The following is a 20578-nucleotide window of genomic DNA, read 5'->3' on the forward strand; positions in this document are numbered from 1 at the left end:
GTACAATAAAAAGGTAAAGTAGAGCTACCAGCTGATTACAATTTTTTTCTAAGTGTGCCCGACTTTTGCCAATTTTGTGTTTGTTTTGAAAAATAAAAATAAAATATTTTCAAAATCAGTGATTGGAAGAAATTTAATGACAGATATCAGATTTGCCATGGAATTGAAAGATTGAACATTTAGGATCACATTTTTGAGAGATCATACAGGCATTTCATTCATCTTTCGCGCTATTTGACTCATTTAAAAAATGAGCAAAAAATATCAAAAAATGAAAACAACTTTTTGCATGTAATTTTGAATAGTTCTGATAGAAAGCTCCTCCTCATTGTGCCATGAATATACCATTTGTTTTTCTAAATACCTATTAAAAGAACGAAAAATATTTGATACTAATTTTCTTAAATTTTATTATAGCATAAAGTAAAATATTTTACGTTTTAATATTATAAAAATAGTTATTAGTCTCGTTTTATACTGTGCTATCAATTCACTTGGCATACCATCTCTTGTATGAAGAAGCACGACTAGTCAGTTGAACAAACCACACATTCATTGTGAGTGACTATGAGAATACAATACAACATATCAACTTTTTTCAGCATTCACATGCCAGAAAATTGACAAAATTAAATAGATTTCAAAATTTTAAATTCTAAATTTGCAAAAATTGAAAATTAGAATCAAAAACCCTAAAATAAAAAACAATAGAAATCTATCCCTCATACTCTTAAATCGATTACAACGACTTTGCGATTGCCACCATTGGCAAAAGTCGTCATCGATTGTTAGACTTTCCAAAACCAAAAGTCGACTTACATATCCCTATTGCCGTGAGTTTCTCATTAGGTTCGGAACAAGTAACAACAACGCGCGGCGGATGTTGTGCGTCCACTGACTCAGTGTGTGAAATACAATAAAATACCGTGAAAAACAACAAGAGAAGAAAGAAAAAAACAAATTGGAACATTGGAAAAAAGTTGTTGATTTTGCGTGACGTGTAAATGTAAAATGAAAAAGAAAATTGTTACAAAGAAAACAAATTAAACGATTTTAATAAGATAAATATAACGGTAATGGCGAATTAGAAAAAATAAACAAATTTCAATGAAATTGTGGAAGAATTTTTTGCTGTGGCAGGGGCAGTGCTGCTACTGCTACTTGTAATGAGTGGGGGAGAAGAAGAAAAAAAAAAGTAAAAGATAATCTCTCATTTTTTCGGTACAATAGTTTTTGGTGTCCAACGTGAATGTAAACCTGTGTGTGTCGGTGTGCGTGCGTCGTGTTGATTTATTTCTCTGCCGCATCTTCGTTTTTTTTTTTGCAAATTAAGCGTGCCAAAGAAGCAACAAAAGTGTGTTTTTTGTCAATTCCAGCAGCAGTAGCAACAACAACATGATAGTGACATGAAATCGTGAATTACTTTGCTTTGACAATTGCAAACAAATTCTTGCACAATTTTACATTGTTGCCGGGGTGGAAGAATTAATCCCCAGAAATTTGTTTGTTGTACTTTGATGTGTCGTCTAATGCTATTAACCGTTAGTTAGTTAGTTGGTATGCTCGCGCTCTTCTCGGTTACCTGTACAACAACAATAACAACAACATATCATCATCGTATTCTCTCCTCTTCTTGAGGTATACAACATCAATGAATGAGTGAGTGGTTGTTGTTATTGTTCTAGTAAAGTGAATATTGTGTTGTTGGGGCACAAAAACAATTGTGATGGTGGTACGGCGGCGGTGGTGGTTGTTGCTTGTCGTGTGGTGAGTTGAGTGGTGTGTGCCATGAAATCTTCTGGACATTAGCTGTTTGCCATCGTGTGCCCCTTATGTTTGCTTACGTTACGTTGCGAGGAGTGGGGGGAAGACAAGTGTTTCGTTTTTGAAAAGAAAGTGCCGTCCAACAAAATAAGCCCCAACAACAGCAACAAAAAAAAAAACTGCCAATGTAACTTAATCCCAACCACCTGACGACAGCGACAGCCATCATTGTCATCGTCAAATAAAGATAAATGAATGGACTTTGCGACGGCAGATTTATGTTGGATTTACACAAAGCGGTTCATTTATACGGCAACAACAACAATAATTACAATTAATGTCATTTGTCAAGTACTTAGAGTGGTATTTGATAAAAGCGGTAACAAATAAGAATAGCGCGTGTTTTTTCGTCTACGTTGGTTGTCCACCATTCCGGGGCTCGCAAAAATTTGTTTCACTTTGTCTTAATACCTCCCTCGGGCGCGTTATTAATCAAAAGATTTTTTTGGCAATTGTTTTTCATTTGCAATCGGGTCCCACACATCCGGTTGTTCTCCTAAATCCATACTCGCATTGTAATTGTGATTTTTATTCGTTACCATTTATTTTATTTTTTCTCTATAGAGTATTAATCCATTGGAACTTTAAAAAACAAACAAAACAAAAAAACTCACAAAAAGCACTCTTTGAAAATCCCACCATTTTTTGTTGTTTATTTCATTATTATTCTGTGTGTGTTTGCATCTGTGTGTGTTTGAATGACAACGACGACGGTCATCATCATCGGCTATCAACAATAAAATACCCGGTCTCTAATTCTAATCAATACAATTGTGTGTTGATTTGTTGTTCTCTATTCTCGTGTCGTGTTGAGTCTCTCTCTCCCAAACTCTCGCACACTCATCGATTACATTCCTCGTCGTATTTGCCGGTCGGTTATCTATGAGAGACAGACTGTTGCACACAGAACATCAATAGAGAGAGCAGCAGCAGCAATAGCAACAACAACAACTACACCATTGACCATAGAAAACAGGTAAGTTGTCATTCACAGACATTTGTTCTTTGTCATTTGCACAGTATTTTGAGTTGGAATAAAAATGGAAGCTATAAAATGGGTAACAAATGTTATTTTCTCAAATTTAAAGCTAAAAATGGAATAAATAAATATAAATTTAGATAATTTTTCCACAAAATAAACAATCGATAAATTTTAAGCAATCCTTCCTTTGTAATAGAGGAATACTATTTTTGACGGACTTGTAATGCAATTTGATTTGAAGAACGAAATTCCTATAATCACGGATATTAAAAGAAAATTCTTTGAGAGATTATCTGAGCTAAAATCGAATGTTTTAAAATATTTTTTTTTGGAAAAAGGCTAGTAAAAATTCTCGGATTTATTATACCATAGTATATTAACTATGTCATTCCGTTTGTAACACCTCGAAATATATTTTTTTAGACCCCGGAAAGTATACAGGGTCTAACGCCATCATTTTTACATTTTTTTTTTAAATTTAATTGAATGAAAGCAAAAAATAGTCGGAAATAGCATCAAATTTTAGAATAAGTTTCGATTTGTTTGAATTGGTCACCTTTGGCACGAATTATGGCCTTCAAACGGCCAATGAAACCGTCACAGGCTGCCCGAATATTGCTCTGCGGTATTTTGGCCCATTTCCGGCGAAGCGCTTGCTTGAGGTCATCGACACTTTGGTATTTTTTAGTGCCAACCTTGCCTTTGCAAAATACTCCAGACACAATAGTCCAACGGATTGGTATGCGAAAATTTTCGTTGGCCATTATGCGCTCTAAATGAAGTGAGGAACCTCAGTTTGCAACCATTCTTGGTGGCGCGTGCCGAGTGCAATGGTGCAGAGTCCTGTTGGAATGTCCAAGGTCTGCGGCCAAAATGTTTGAGTGCCCTAGGCTTTAATACACCCTCCAGAATATTTTTGCGATAATATTCGGAATTTTTCTGATGCCATGGTCGATTAATACGAGCGGGGAGCGACCACCGGCTGTTATGGCGGCCCACACCATCACCCTGACCGGCGCTTGAGTTCTGGTGGCCAACCGAAGGTGCACATTTTCAGCTGACCCCTTTGGCAAGTAAACACGATCATTTTGTTTGTTTACAAACTGCTGGACAACGAAAGTTTTCTCATCGGAGAAAACCAAATTCGGCAGTTCACCACTTTCGGCCAAGCGAAGCAAATCTTTAGCTCTTTCGAGTCGGTTTTCTTTCTGTTGCGGTGTAAGTTCTTGCACTTTTTGGAATTTCAATGGCTTTACCCCGAGCTCATTTTTCAATATTTGCCGAATGGAATATTACGATATTTTCAGCCCACGAGCCATTCTTTGGCCACTGCGACGCGGGTTTCGATCACGTCGCTTCTTTACGAACCATTTCTGCTGATTTTGCTGTTTTCTTCCGTCCACTTCCTTGACGTTGGGCTACGCTACCAGTATCAGGGCAACGAGCGATGATACGAGACACAAAGGATTTATTCACATTTAAATGTTGGAGTGCTCTAAGGATAGCCACTTGTGGTTCTCCAGCCAAATATAAAGAAATCTAACGAACACGCCTGAACTCCATCACTAATAACTTTTTTTCTTTAAAATTCTTACCAAAATGCTTTTGTACGCTTGTAAACAATATGATGAGCTTTCACTGGAATAATTTTAACAGCTGTCGGACGAGTGGCATAGAAATGAACGGAGTCTAAAGACCATTCCTTCGGAACCTACTAAATAGAGAGTCAAAAATTTGAACAATTATAAACCAAGTCAAAATATATTTAAATAATCGAACACCCGAACCCTTTTATATATTTTTTTCGTTTAACAATTTGTATTTTTTTAAAATATTTTTCGAAAATGTTCCAAAAAGTATCGGGAGATCCTATATTCTCCTGTATTCTCTTAACTTTAAATCTAAAAATTATGCATTCGTTATAAATTTTCCCTTATTTGTATAATTTTGCAACACTGTGTCCTACCCTACCCACATATATTTTTCTAAAATCGCCATTCTTCACAAAATCGTTTTCCTATCATTGCAAACATTCCTGCACACACCGACACACACACATACCCAATGGCATCGCCATCCTCATAATTGTTGGCGTTGTTGCTGCTGATTTTTTCTGCTTACAACCGCAAAATCTGAGAATTAAATGTAATTATGACCACTTAAACCGGTTTTACATTCTGTTCTGATCGTGGCCGGCCACGAGCAAAGCGTTGGGGGGCAATAGTTGTCATACTCCTTTCAATTTGCATTGCTTCACTCCACTCCAATGCCCTCCCTCCACAACTTGCTTTCATCTCCGGAATGGTCTCGCTACAACTTTGACACAACGTTGAACAATGAAAACCGCCCCCATATCCCCAAGTTGTGACTGTCATTTACACTCAATTGAAAATGTTTTTTTTTTTAATGGGGAGAGAAGATAAGAATGTAGGCGCAAACACACATATAAGTATGTATTTACTTAGAAGCCTATCAGGAAGGTATAACCCAGTGAACTATTTTTGCGAGAGAAATGGGAAAAAAGAGAAAATAATATAAGCAGGATGGAGAAAAGAGGTCTTTTAAGGCCAGAAAAGGTCTTCTGTTACCAGAAAGTGTCTTCTGTGGCCAGAAGAGGTCTTCTGTGGGACCGAAGAGATCTTCTGTGGTACAGAAGAGGTCTTCTGTGGGACAGACAAGGTCTTCTGTGGTACAGAAGAGGTCTTCTGTGGTACAGAAGAGGTCTTCTGTGGTACAGAAGAGGTCTTCTGTGGCCAGAAGAGTTATTCTGTGACCAGAAGAGGTCTTTTGTGACCAGAAGAGGTCTTCTGTGAGACAGAAGAGGTCTTCTGTGGGACAGAAGAGGTCTTCTGTGGGGCAGAAGAGGTCTTCTGTGGTGCAGAAGAGGTCTTCTGTGGGGCAGAAGAGGTCTTCTGTGCGGCAGAAGAGGTCTTCTGTGGGTCAGAATAGGTCTTCTGTGCGGCAGAAGAGGTCTTCTGTGGGACAGAAAAGGTCTTCTGTTACCAGAAAGTGTCTTCTGTGGCCAGAAGAGTATTTTTGTGGCCAGAAGAGGTCTTCTGTGGCCAGAAGAGGTCTTATATGAGACAGAAGAGGTATTATATGCGACAGAAGAGGCCTTCTGTGGCCAGAAGAGTTCTTCTGTGGGACAGAAGAGGTCTTCTGTGGGACAGAAGAGGACTTCTGTGGACAGAAGATGTTTTCAGTGACCAGAAGAGGTCTTCTGTGGACAGAAGATGTCTTCTGTGGATAGAAGAGGTCTTCTGTGGGACAGAAGAGGTCTTCTGTGGGACAGAAGAGGTCTTCTGTGGGACAGAAGAAGTCTTCGGTGGGACAGAAGAGGTCTTTTGTGGGACAGATGAGGTCTTCTGTGGGACAGAAGAGGTCTTTTGTGGGACAGATGAGGTCTTCTGTGGCCAGAAGAGGTCTTCTGTGACCAGAAGAGGTCTTTTGTGACCAGAAGAGGTCTTCTTTGGGACAGAAGAGGTCTTATGTGAGACAGAAGAGGTCTTCTGTGGGACAGAAGATGTCTTCTGTGGGACAGGAGATGTCTTCTGTGGGACAGAAAATGTCTTCTGTGGGACAGAAGATGTCTTCTGTGGGACAGAAGATGTCTTCTGTGGGACAGAAGATGTCTTCTGTGGGACAGAAGAAGACTTCTGTGTCCGGAAGAGGCCATGATATGTCTTCTGCCACCAGAAGAGGTCTTTTGTCTTCTGTGGCCAAAAGAAGTCTTCTGTGGGACAGAAGAGGTCTTCTGTGGACAGAAGAGATCCTCTCTTCTTTCTCCACAGCACTCCTCCTCTGTCTACAGAATCCTTCCCTCTAAGGGATTAATTTTGAGAATTTTACATCTGTCACACGTTAGATGCACCAACCTTGAAAGGGAGAGAAAAAACTTGACATTGGCTTCTTGCCATACTGCCAGTTAATCATGAATAAAGCAAACTGACTGCTGATAAGCCAAACCTCTTGCTCTTCATTAGGTTCTATAGAATTTAGATTTGTTTTACTCAATCTTTCGCAGAAAGCTCCCAACAACATTGTGGTGATAAGAATGCAAAATAAAATTTTAAAATTATAATTTGTAAAAAAAATGCCGATAAGGGGACCAATACACATTCTGCTGCTGTAGGAAGGGTCTGCCTGGAGTTATAATTTTAATTCATTACATACAATTTTGAAATTTCGTATACAGATTTCCATATTTGAAAAGAATATTGAATTAAAATCAAGCTGCTGAAATTTGGGGGAGGAAGTCAGGAAGTCATCGAGTCAGGGAGTCAGATGTGGTTGTGTTGAAATGTTCGTTCGAGTTAACTAGGGTTAATGGAATAGGTTGGGTTAGAAATAAATATGGTATTGGCTTTATTATTAACGGCTCGAAAGGCTATAAATGACATTTTTTGCAATTGCAGAAATAAGAAACTTTGCAAAGGGAGATCCCATAGTTTTCACATCTTCTTTACCTTCCTGATTCTCCCAGTTTAATAAAAAAAACTTTCAGCTGTTTTTCGATGTATATTCAAATGCTAACTAAACACCGATCGTCGCCTACGTCATTTGGGTGTATCAACCTTCTTTAAATATTTGTTTACCTTTTTTTTGTTTTTGTATAAAACCAATCGAAAAAAAACTGGTTAAATAATTTGCACTTTTGTTGTCATTCACAAGAAAAAGCTGTGCACACACAACAAATATTATAAGAGATCCACTCCGGATTCGCATGTGCCCAAACATCAAAATTATAATGTCAATAAACTCCCGTCAAAATATCGAATAAAATTATAAATTATGGCTGAAAACGTTGTTACATTTTCAACGGCGATTGATGGTTAGTTGCCTGGAAATTTATTATTGACTTGATTTTCAATTGGGGAAGTGCATCAAATGTATTTTTAATTGTGTGATAAATTCATTTAAACGGATGCAGTAGGAAAGCAAGGAAGGCTGAAGTGTGTGGAAGCAGGGATGGAAAGTCAAAACTTGTCACATCGAGACCATTTTTCAAGAATATATTGCGGGAGTTATTTAAAGATTTTCTTAAAATAGGCAAAGCGTATATTTTTATATCCTCCACCTTGAAAAGGAGGGGATATTAACTTTGTCATTCCATTTGTAACATCCCTAAATATTCGTCGGAAACCCCATAAAATATACATATATTCATGATCAGCATACAATTCAATTCGTCGATATAACTAAGTCCGTCTGTCAGTTGCCATTATTTGACGTAGACCTTTAACATTTGACAGACCAATTTATATTGTGTCTAGCATGGTTGGTATTGAGAATGAGAGAATGATATGTCGGTCCACGTTTTTGTATAGCCGCCATATAACAGCACCTCCGAATATTCGGTATTTTAATGATTTTTGCCACATTTTTCCATGGATTTGTCTAAAAATTGGAATTTATAGTTCATAATGGGTTCTAACTCCGGTGGCGAAACATTGTATGTATAGGTCCACATTTGTGTATAGCCCCCATATAACGATTTCTCCTGGTATTCCATACTTTGTCTAAAAATTAGGTACTCCGGCGGCAGAATTTTGAAAATTGAGGTCCACGCACATATAACGATACCCACCGATACTCTGTATTTTGATAACCCTAGTGACATTTACCCACGAAATTGTTTCAAATTTGGTATTTAAGAAGATTTGGTAGATGATAATCCTTAAGGTCTATGGAGGTGCCCGTTTTCGTATGGCCCCCATTCAACGACCTCAGCCACTTTATGTTTTTTTGAAAAGTTTAACAGCATTATCCAAACGGTCTTCTTGGTATTTGTAGTTTAAAGTGGAACACCTTTAAATCCAGATACTTTTATATAAAAATGTTCGGCGGGTTAATGTTTTTTTACTTGTTTTAATATTTTTTTTAAAGAATAGTTTTCGAGGATAAATCAAAAATTGTTGTTTTTTTAATGGAAGATTTTTTTTTTAAATTTTTTTATTTTTAAAACTTCTTTGAGGATAAAGGTTTTAATATATTTTCCAAGGACACATGTTGATTTTTCTAAGTGTCATTTTGTGGATTTTTGAACACCTTATTTAAGGATCAATCGGTATATGTTTAAGGATTTTTTTCAGGAGTCAAATCTAGGGCTCTTTGGACCAAATCCGTTTCAGGACATTTGGAGTCGATCTAGCGATGTCCGTCCGTCTGTCTGTCTGGCTGGTGCGCGCGATAACTCATAAGGATGTATCCGATTTGATCCAAACTTGGTAATCGTAATATTTTTATCAAACTCAGATCGAGTTCGGAGATGGGCAATATCGGTTCACTCCTTCTGGTACCAACCCCACAAAAGGTTAAAATTTTCAAAGAAATATATTTTCTGCATAGAAATACAACGGATAACCCGATTTTGCTCCAACTTTGCAAATCCAAATATTTTCGTCAGTGCTAGGTTACGTGCGAAATTGGAATATATCGGTCCACTGCATCAAGTAACTCCCTCACAAACAGGTCAAAATTTTGAATAACTACAACTCTCATAAAATATGATGTAAGAGTCCGATTGCCTTCAATTTTCACATATACCATAATATTTAAAAACCCAGGAGGTTCTAAGATGGAATATATCGGTCCACTCATTCTGGTACCTCTCTCGCAGTAGATCGACATTTTGAATATCTAGCTCATAAAAAGTAAAATTAACATCCGATTTCATTTAGTCTTGGCACATCTGAATATTTCTATCAATACAGAATCTGGTACCTCCCCCACAAATGATCAAAGCTTTGAATAACCAAAACTGTTATAAAGTCCGAAATAAGCATCAGGTTCTCTTTATCCCACACACATCCCACATCCCATTATTTCTACTAACACAAGATCTGTTGTGAAGATGCTAGATATCGGACCACTCGATCGGAATTTTAAGAGATTTTTTCAAAGACAAAACCATGGATTTTTTATAATTTTTTTTTGATTCATGAACCAACTCATATATTTTTATGGTTTTTGGAGTTATTAAAAGGAAATTTTCAAGACACAAAGAGGCTATAGAGGCTATTTTCAAGGACTAAACCCTGGATTTTTACATGTTTTTTTTAAAGGACAAATTGGTAGATTTTACTAAGAATTTTTTCAATTTTCAAAGGTCTCAATGAGGATTTGAAATAGTAGATTTATATTTTTTTTCAAAAATATTTTTTAAGGACCAAATCGTAGATAGATTTAAAATTGACATAGATTTTTTTCTTATTTTTAGGGTAAGGATAAATCGCAAATTTGGTAAAGGATCTTGCAAGGAAGAACTGCCATGTTTTCTTAAAGACCTTTCCAGGACAAATCATGGATTTTGTTTTTTTTTTTCAATTGCCAACAGAAAAAGGTCCCTCGGATTTGTGTAGAACTCCTTGCAAGAAATAACAGACCACAAAATTTGGATCTATTATAGGATTTTTATCGAAAAAAAAATCCTTGGACTAGCACTGGGATTTATTTTATTCCCCCCATACTATACATAGGATATATTAACTTTGAAATTCCGTTTATAACTCCTCGAAATAGTTGTTTCAGATCCAACAGGGTGTATGTATTCTTGATCAGCGCAAAATTTTAAATCGATTTAGCGATGCCTCTCTGTCTATCGTAATTACGCCATCTTTCGAACAAATTGAAATAGGAAGCTAAAATTTTGCACAGGTGTGTATTTTGCCAGTAGGCAGGTTAAGTTCGTAAATGGGCCATGTCGGTTTACGTTTTAATTTTGTATTCTAAGTTCGTAGTGGGTACTATAGCCCATGACACGTTTTCGTATAGCCCTCAAACCTCGATACCTCTCAATATTCGGATTTTGGATGATTTTAACCGGATTAATTATTGGATTTTTTTATTCATCGGATTTTCGTATTTAAAGTTCGTAATGGTAACTACAGTCATTGACAAAAAATTGCGCATGATGGACCCTGTTTCCCCCCATATAAGTGGTTTCATTTAAGACATACTTTTCTACGGAATTTTTTTTTGAAAAATTTCAAATTTTTTCAGGTTTGGTGGAGGATATTACAAGTTCGGCCCGGCCAAACTGAGCTGCTTCCTTACTTATTTTTGTTATCCCTTTTCAATATCAGTATAAAGGGTTTCATTTGAAAAGTAGTTTTCTACGGATTTTTTTTTTTTTTGAAAAATTTTCAAATTCCTTCAGAGTTGGTGGAGGATATTAAAAATTGGGCACGGCCGAACTTAGTCGCTTTCTAAGTTATTTCTGTTATCTGTTTTCAATATCATTCGACACACAATCCACCCACAGCCATAGTTCACCCGTATTTCAATTCAACACACCTAGAGTAGGTAGGTACCTATCACCACATAGACACTTCCGCCTCCCGAACAGCAAACATTTGCTCTTCTGGTAGGTTGTTGCAACACTGAGTTATTGACATGGATTGCGCTTTTGACAATTGCTTTGGCTTTCTTTATACTACAATCTAAGAAAAGAAGAAAGAGAATCATGCAACAAGTGTTGCCATTTGGGGTAATGAATTTTCATACCAAATTTTTAATAACTATACCCGACCAATATTGAAAATATTTTAAAATACCCCAAATTTTTATAACAAAACCCGACCAATACTTCAAAATATTTGAAAATACCCCCAACTATTTTTTGATCGCAAATCGCTAGATTGAAACAAATCTGCGAACCTAGAATTTTTGTTTATTCTGTGCATTGTTGGTTATTTGCTCTTGACACTCTTGGAGTTACACTCATTCACTCTCTCTCTCTCCGACTCACTTGTGTGAGAGTTTACACAACTGTAATGTTGACCATGTCGTACGTCGACACTGTTGATTGGTTCCACAAAAAGATGTTGCATATTCTGTTTAGATGTTTTATTCTTGTTGTTCTTGGTGTTTTTTGTGTCGGAATCTAATATTTGTTCTTCTTATTCTTTGCTTTTCCTTCTCCTCTTCGCCACACACACTCACACTTTTCACCTTGATCCCATTGCGTTTGTTTTTGTATGGTCAACAACGCCAACAACAATAGTTTGTTGTATGGCAGCAGCAACTGCAGCCAGCCATTGTTTACAACACAAACTTGTTTGTTCGGTCATCATCATCATCGTCATCTTCAACAACAAAAAGAACAGCAACAACAACACTCTCGTACTCATCCATCCATCCTGGCTTTTGTTTCAAGCATTGTGTGGTCAGTCAGTTGGCGATCAAACGAGCAACAGAGGCAAGTTGTTGTTGTTGTAGGAACACCATGCATTGTTGCATCGTTTTGACATTGAATTGAGTACTCGGCTGCAACATCAAAAAGAAAATAAATAAAAATCGGAATGGTGGTGGTTATTCTCGTTGTAGGACTTTGTTAGCTGAAGGTGGTGTGTGGTGACATGTGGTTTAGCTGGCCTGGCCCTGTAGTGCCTTTTCAGATATTCCACCAATGAATACAAAAACAAATTCGTCAGTCTATGGAAAAACCTGTTTTTATTATCTCCTTCATCGATGATGAAGGAGAAGAAGAAGAGTAACAGGTAAATAAATAATTTTTACATCCCTTTCCGAGAAGTACTTAACCTTAGATTGAGATATCTTAAGTGAGGGGAGGTGGGGGGATACACAAGAGGTGATTATTTACAACCTTGTCATTTTGATTAATGACGTATTTAATGATTATTGCCGATCAACTCGTCGAAGGTGAGAAGGTCAAGGCCCTTATAGATGAGTTGAGGGATGGGGTGTCTTTGGGGGCAAAGTGAAGTTGAAGCAAGTGAGCTCAAAAGACGAACTAACATCGAACGATTAGGAAGTCTAACAATAGCTGAAGTAAATGGCGAGAAAATAAGATGTTGTTTGAAAAAGTTCTAAAAAAATTCACCATTTGGACCTTTGAAAAATTCTAAATAGGAAAATTTACGATTAGTACATAAGAAAAAACAAAGCGTTGGGCCAAAATTTTAATACCCTCCACCATTTAGAAGGAATTTGAAAATTAAAAAAAAATCTTAAAAAAATACCGTCTAAATAAAAACCGATCAGGGGGGAGGGGGCGGTAATGCAATAAACCAAGACGTGGATATGTAAAAGTACTTTTTATGTCAAAGCCTAGAGTACCGATTCCCAACTTAAAATACGAAATGTAAAACAATTTCGATGAACAATGTCGCTAGTATCATCAAAATACCGAATATCGGGAGGTATCGTTATCTGAAAAAGAATACGTGGACCTGCATTGACAATTTTTTTTGCAGATAGAAAAAAATTTTTGGAGAAAAATTCCTTGAAAATCGAAAATTTGTGGAAGGCAGAACTTTCGATCCGCAAAAAAATCTACGATTCGTGATCTGTTAATCTATGGAAAAAATCTTTTAAAATAATCCACGATTTGTGGTTGTTTGGTCTCTCATTTTTTTTTCCACAAATCCGCAAATATTGTAGCACACAAGAATTTTTTTTAAATCCAATTTGTTTTGATTTTCATCCTTGAAGAGAATTTTCAAAGAAATACAGAAGAAGTCTTGACCCGTGAAAATATTTGTAAAAAATCCACGATTATTGGCTTTGGGTGCTGGGAAAGATTTTTTTTAATAAAAAGATACTTTCGTTTTTGCCGACAGATGTATAGCCTCAGCCTATGTTCGGTTATATTAATATATTTTGACTTCTGTTATGATTATTCAAATTGTTGACCCTCTATGGAGTAGGTTCCGAATTCCATATTCATCTCAAGTTTCTGGTTGAGAGAAATATTTAGATAACGAATCGCTGACTTGTTTCGCAAGTTATGGCAGATAAAAGTGTTGCAAATTGTGACGCTTCGTGAGTGATGTACCAATCATCTTCAGAACATATCTTGTGTGTATGTGTGAAATTTGAAGAGAGTTGGCTGCTTATTTCGCTTTCTTTTAGCGTTTTATTTTTCTTTGAAATCTTGAACCACATGTGGGGGAGGTACCAGAAGAAAATGTCCGATTCCTCCCAACTTTATAACAGATCTTGTGTTGATAAAAAATTGAAATGTACCAAGTCTGAATGGAATCGGATGCTAGTTTTGCGTTTTATGTGATTTATGGATATTCAAAATGTTGACCTTTTGTGGGGGAGGTTCCAGAAGGAATGGTTCGATATATTCCATCTCCACAGCAGATCTTGTGTTGGTGGAAATAATGGGATGTGTGAAATTTGAAGGGAACCGGATGCTTATTTCGGATGTTATGATAGTTTTGGTTATTCAAAATGTTGACCATTTGTGTGGGAGGTACCAGACGGAATAGTCCGATCTGCACCACATTTATAACAGGTCTTGTTTTGATATAAATATTAAGATATGCCAAGTCTGAATGGAATCGGATGTTAATTTCGTGTTCTATGAGTTTCATAAATATTCAAAATATGAACCCTTTGTGGGAGAGGTAGCAGAAGGAGTGGACCCATATATACTTCACACCAGACCTTGGGTTAATAAAAATCTTGTGGTGTATGTAATTTCAAGACAATCGGACAATTCAATCACATTTTATAAGAGTTATAGTTATTCAAAATTTTGACCCTTTGTGGGGGAGGTACTTGATGGCGTGGATCGATATTTTCCATTTTCACACCTGACCTAGAACTGATGCGAATATTAGCATTTACAAAGCTGGAGCAAAATTGGATTATCCACTCTCTATCTATGCAGAAAAATATTTTTATTTTGTTTGAAAATTACGACCTTTTGTGGGAAAGGTACCAGAAGGAGTCGACCGTTCAATCTATTTTTCTTACCAGACCTTGTGTTAGTGGAAATATTGTCATGTGCGAAATTTGAAGAAAATCGGACTCTTAGTTAACATTTTATAAAAGTTATACTTATTCAAAATTTTGATCATTTTTGGGGAAGGTACTGAAGCAAATATTAGGATTTGCAAAGTTGGAGCAAAATCGAATTATCGTTTCTCTTTCTGTGCAAAAAATATTTTTTGAAAATTTCGACCTTTTGTGGGGATGTACCAGAAGGAGTGGACCGATATTGCCCATCTCCAAATTCGATCTATGCTTAGTAATAATATTACGATGTACCAAGTTTGGATCAAATCGGATACTCCCATCGGAAGTTATCGTGAGCACCAGCCAGCCAGACAGACAGACGGACATCGCTAGATCGACTCAAAATGTCCTGAAACGGATTTGGCCCAAAGAGACTTAGGGTCTAAAACCGTTATTTCGATAGGGCGCGTTTTAGACGTATCAAATGATATATCCCCTCTCTAGGCATGTGACTGAGGGTATAACAAGGGATATTAAAATTTAGGTCATTGTAAAAAATTCTTTAAAAAATTTAAAATTTCTTTAAAAATCTTTGATTTGCGGACTATTGATCCTTAGAAAAAAAAAAATGTTCAAAAAATCTTCGATTTATGGCCCGTTGGTCTCGGAGAAAATTCTTTAGAAAATGGTTTTTGGTCCACAAAGAATTTTTCAATTTTTCAAAATTGTTTGTTTTGTTTTCTTTTTGTCCGTCCATGGGCATTAAAAAATCTCCAAATTTTCGTTTTGTGGTCTTTGACAAATATATTTTTTTAAAGTCCATTTTTTGGACTCATAATGTTCATATGTGACTTGAAAAGAATCTTCAATGTATGATCAATATTTGGTCTTTGCAAGATATCTTGACATCTGACCAGGATTTGTTGAACAATTTCAAGATATGTGGTTCTATACCAATGTGAGCTAACTTACATTAAATCCTGTTGTTTTTTTTTTTTTTTTGAAAAGCTTATAATTTATGGCACAATCAAATAAATTCGCAGTCTTTAAGTTGTTACCTGTCCTTATAGCCTCCAGACATATGAGCTCTGCTTGTAAAAACTACTCTTATAAATCTTAAAAAAGTGTTGCATGTCTTTTACCTCCTCTCACCCAACTCCCCATTATATGTTTTCAGCAGCATACTAACTACAGTCTAACCAGACTTCTTCCACTGCTTCTAACCATTGTCGGAGCAATAAACATGTCATAATTGAATTTTTAAATAATGTTTGTTCGTCTGTCGGTCTGTTGTCTCTTACATTGGTCGATAACTCGAGTGTTCACTTTGTGGTATGTGATCTGGCCGTTTGAGACAGCAAAAGCAACAGAGGAAATCTGTCTTCTATTCCCAAACTACCCAAAAAAAATGTATCTGCAACTGTATTTTCCGCCTACGGTGTTAGCTGCTCCTCTCGATGGTGTGGTACGTGCTACAGCTTTTTTTTCCACTCTCTAAGATTTTTTCTCGTTTTTTTTTGTTTTTTTTTTTTTTGTTTTTTTTTTTTTTTGTTTTTTTGCAAACCCATATTTCAAAAACTATTGGCGGCAAGCGAGACAAGGCGAGTCAGTAATCAACCAACATCGTAACTGTAACCAGATAGTTTTTGTGTGTTTGTTGTAATATGTGGTGTTGTTGCAAATTGTTGTTTTTTTTTTTTTTCAATATTAAACTGGAAATGAAATTTAGTTCTACTTTTTTCCGGTTTTTCCACTGAAATTCAATTGAAGAACGAACAACAAAAGCCATTGATACGACCAACCCAGCGACGACAAAAAATACCACTTTGCCAGACATAATATGATTTTTCAGAATACTATGGCTTATTGGATATTGTCTGATCTAATTTTTTTTAATAAATTTTGAAATTTCCACATCATAAAGGTATGGCGGAGAGATAATTTCGCTAAATTTTATAAAAAAAAAAGTAAAAAAGTTGTAAGTTCGGCCGGACCGAATTTTTAAAACCCTCCACCATTTGGACCGAATTTGGCAATTTTCAAAAAAATAAATAAATAAAATCAGTTCAAAATTCTGTTAGAATCTTAAAAATACTGAATGTAACCGTGGGCCTGCATTGACAAATAAGCCATTAAAATATTCAAATGCGAAACTTGAAAAAAGTCGTTGAATAATGTAGCTAATATTATATGGGGGCTATACCAAAACGTGGACCTGCACAGTCGATTTTCTGTCATAGGCTGTAGTATCCATTACGAACATCAAACACCAAATTTGATACAATTCTGGTGAATAATGTCACAAAAAAGATCAAAATATCGAATATTGGGAGGTGCCCTTATATGGCGGATATACGAAGGCGTGGACCTGCACGGACAATTTTCTGTCATAGGTTGTAGTATCCATTACGAACTTCAAATACCAAATTTGATACAATTCCGGTGAATAATGTTGGTAAAATCATCAAAATACCGAATACCGGGAGGTACCATTATATGGGGGCTATACTAAAACGTTGACCTGCATGGCCAATTTTCAATACCAAAAGTCCTGCATATATAATATACATTTGAGGAAAATTTGATCAACCTACTTCATTTCGTTCGGAAGCTAGAGCGATTTCCACAGAGGGATATACGGACGGAAGGACATCGTTAAATCGACATAGAATTTTATGCTCATCGAGAATATATATACTTTGTGGGGTCTAAAATTTATAACGGAATGAAAAACTTAATATACCCTCCATACGATGGTGGATGGTATAATAATAGCGAGAAAAGGGGGCCGCAAGTGAGTCGTTATTAAAGCGCTGAAGGAGACTCTGTAGACGAGTTGAAGGTGTTGTTTTAAGAGGAGCTGTAGGAAATTTCTCCAGAGACGAGCTATAGAAATAGAGAGAGCGAGAGAGAGAGAGAGGGAGATAGAGAGAGAGGGAGATAGAGAGAGGGAAGGGGTTCTTCAGACAAGCAAATCGAATATTTTAAGAAGCTGGAAGAACAGACCATGCCATATGGATCGAGAGGGTATACAGGGTGAGATGAAAAAACTGCAGCTGAAAAACTTCAGACTGCTGTCATTTCTAAGCCACTCGTCCGACAGCTGTTAAAATTATTTCAGTAACAGCTCATTATATTGTTTACAAGCGTACAAAAGCATTTTGGTGAGAATTTTTCAGCAAAAAAGTTATCCGTTATGGAATTCAAGCGTGATAGTGCGATTTCTTTATATTTGGCTGGAAAACCACAAGTGGTTATCGTTATAGCACTCCAGCATTTAAATGTGCATAAATCTTTTGTGTCTCGTACCATCGCTCATTATTGTGATACTGGTAGCATAGCCCGACGTCAAGGAAGTGGATGGAAGAGAACAGAAACATCAGCAGAAATGGTTCGAAAAGTAAAGAAGCGACTGGATCGAAACCCGCGTTGTTGTGGCCGAAAAACAGCTCATGAGCTTAACATATCGCAATATTCCATTCGGCAAATATTGAAAAATGAGCTCGGGGTAGAGCCATTGAAATTCCAAAAAGAGCAAGAACTTACACCGCAACAAAAAGAAAATAGACTCAAAAGAGGTAAAGATTTGCTTGGCTTGACCGAATGTGGTGAACTGCGGAATTTTGTTTTTCCGGTGAGAAAACATTTGTTGTCCAGCAGTTTATTAACAAAATGATCGCGTTTACTTGCCAAAGAGGTCCGCTGAAAATGTGCACCTTCGGTTGGCCACCAGAACGCAAGCGCCGGCCATGGTGATGGTTTGGGCCACCATAACAGCGGATGGTCGCTCTCCGCTCGTATTAATCGACGGTGGCATCAGAATAAATGCCGAATATTATCTCGAAAATATTCTTGGGCATTCCAAAAGGACTAAGCACCATCCTGGAGGATCCAGCGCACAATGGCCACCAAAATCTCCGGATACCAATCCGTTGGACTATTGTGTCTGGAGAATTTTGGAAAGCAAGGTTGGCACTAAAAAATACCAAAGTGTCGATCACCTCAAGCAAGCGGTTCGACGGGAATGGGCCAAAATACCGCAGAGCAACATTCGGGCAGCGTGTGACGGTTTTATTTGCCACAATTCGTGCCAAAGGTAACCAATTCGAACAAATCTAAACTTATTCTAAGATTTGATGCTGTTTCCGACATTTTTTGCTTTCATTCGATAAAATTAAAAAAAAAAAATAGAAATTATGCCTTTTGACTTTGTTGCAGTTTTTTTTATCTCACCCTGTATTTGCATCAGCACAATATCTGTTATAAAGATGGTAGAGATGGGACCATTTCTGGGGTACCGGAAGAAATGGCCACCCCCCAAAAAGAGTTAAAATTTAGAAAAACAAAACGCTCATAAATCGCGGAATAAGCATCCAACTGTCTTCAAATTTTACACATCCCATTTTTTCTTCTAACACAGGACCTGCTGTGAAAATGAGATATATCGCTCCACTCCTACTGGTACCTCCCTCACAATGGGTCAACATTTTGGGCATCCATGAAGCTCATAAAACTCGAAATTAACATCCGACTCCATTCAGATGTTGGTACATCTCAATATTTCCATCACCACAAGATCTGTTATAAAGATGGTTGAAATCGGACCATTCCTTCTGGTACCTCCCCCACAAAGGGTCGAAGTTTTGAATCACCAAAACGATTATAAAATCCGAAATAAGAATCCGCCTCTCTTCTAATTACACACATCCCATTATTTCTACTATCACAAGATCTGCCATGAAGATGGAATATATCGGTCCACTCCTTCTGGTACCTCCCCCACAACGGGTCAAAGTTTTAAATATCCTCATAAACTTATAAAACGCGAAATTAACATCCGATTCCATTCAAATGTTGGTACATCTCAATATTTCCATCAACACAAGATCTGTTATAAAAAAGTAGAGATCAGACCACTCCTTCTGGTACCTCTCCCCCATAGGGTTCAAAGTTTCGAATAGCCAAAACGATCATAAAATCCGAAATAAGCATCAAGGTCTCTTCATATTTCACATATTCCATTATTTATACTAACACAGGATCTGCTGTGAAGATGGGATATATCGGTCCCCTCCTTGTGGTACCTTCCCCACAACGGGTCAACATTTTGAAAATCCATAAAACTCATGAAACGCGAAACTTCAATATTTCAATCGACAACAAATCTGTTACAAAGATGGTAGAGATCGGACCATTTCTTCCAGTACCATGCCTCATCAAACAATTTGTTTTAGGATTTTTTAAAAGAAAATTTGTTGAAAACTGTTACTTAATCTCCCTTGGCAAATGTTAATTCCCCCAATTTTCTATCCATTAGAGAGAGACATTTCATTTTCAAAAGATTGCTTGGCAAATGCAACCATTACAATAACTTATCCATAGCCCCAGCACCCACCCAACCATCTCCTCCACCACACAGCACAAAAACCACAAAAGAATTTACTTTAAAATGTCGTCCGGATATCTTCTGGTAAACATTTTACCAATTTCCTTGCAGGGCATTGGACATGAAAATGCGAAGAAGTTCCAAACACACAAGTCTGTTGCCACGATCTCCTCCCAGTCCCCTACACCACCGACAATGCAATGATTTGAAAATGCCGTTTAACCACCAAAGATTCTAAATTAATCCAGAAGAACGTCCACACATTTGACTACAGCTTAGCTTAGCCCCAGTCGGCAAGGGTTCGCTGTGGTGGTGACCTCTCTATTCTACTATAAATTTCGAGCTAGCTCCCTAAACACTCGGCTAAGCTCTTGTATCCGGACACAAAACACACAGAGATTTGCGCCAAGGAAAGAGAATAAATTTAGCCAAAGTTGAAGACAAACAGACAAAATTTCAATCACACACACACACACATATATGCGATGTGATAAATGTGAATGTGTGTATATCACAGAATAATGTATGTACATTTACAACTTTGAAGTTGCTACATAAACAACATCGTGCAACATGCTATTCTCAAGACACCACGCTGCTGCTGCTGTGGCTGCCGCTTCTTCGTCTTCTTTTCCAATGGCATATTCCCAGCTTTGTTTAAGACTTCTGAGCTA

At 37.1% G+C, this 20578-nt stretch overlaps 1 protein-coding gene across 3 annotated transcripts in view; it reads left to right on the plus strand.

Annotated features, from left to right (window-relative positions):
• Positions 1–822: 822 nt before the first annotated feature.
• The window catches only part of LOC101898882 (polypeptide N-acetylgalactosaminyltransferase 5), a 166070-nt gene continuing 146314 nt past the window's right edge, over positions 823–20578 (plus strand). For 2 of the 3 annotated variants that reach the window (XM_059125570.1, XM_059125571.1), the window contains exons 1-2: positions 823–1073; positions 2389–2800. The gene's annotated coding sequence lies outside the window, so the exon portion shown is untranslated. The remainder of the gene's footprint in view (positions 1074–2388; positions 2801–20578) is intronic. The other variant, XM_059125572.1, reaches the window with a different exon arrangement.

The sequence above is a fragment of the Musca domestica genome, unplaced genomic scaffold (assembly GCF_030504385.1).
Source record: "Musca domestica strain aabys unplaced genomic scaffold, Musca_domestica.polishedcontigs.V.1.1 34, whole genome shotgun sequence".
Classification (NCBI taxonomy): Eukaryota; Metazoa; Arthropoda; class Insecta; order Diptera; family Muscidae; genus Musca; species Musca domestica.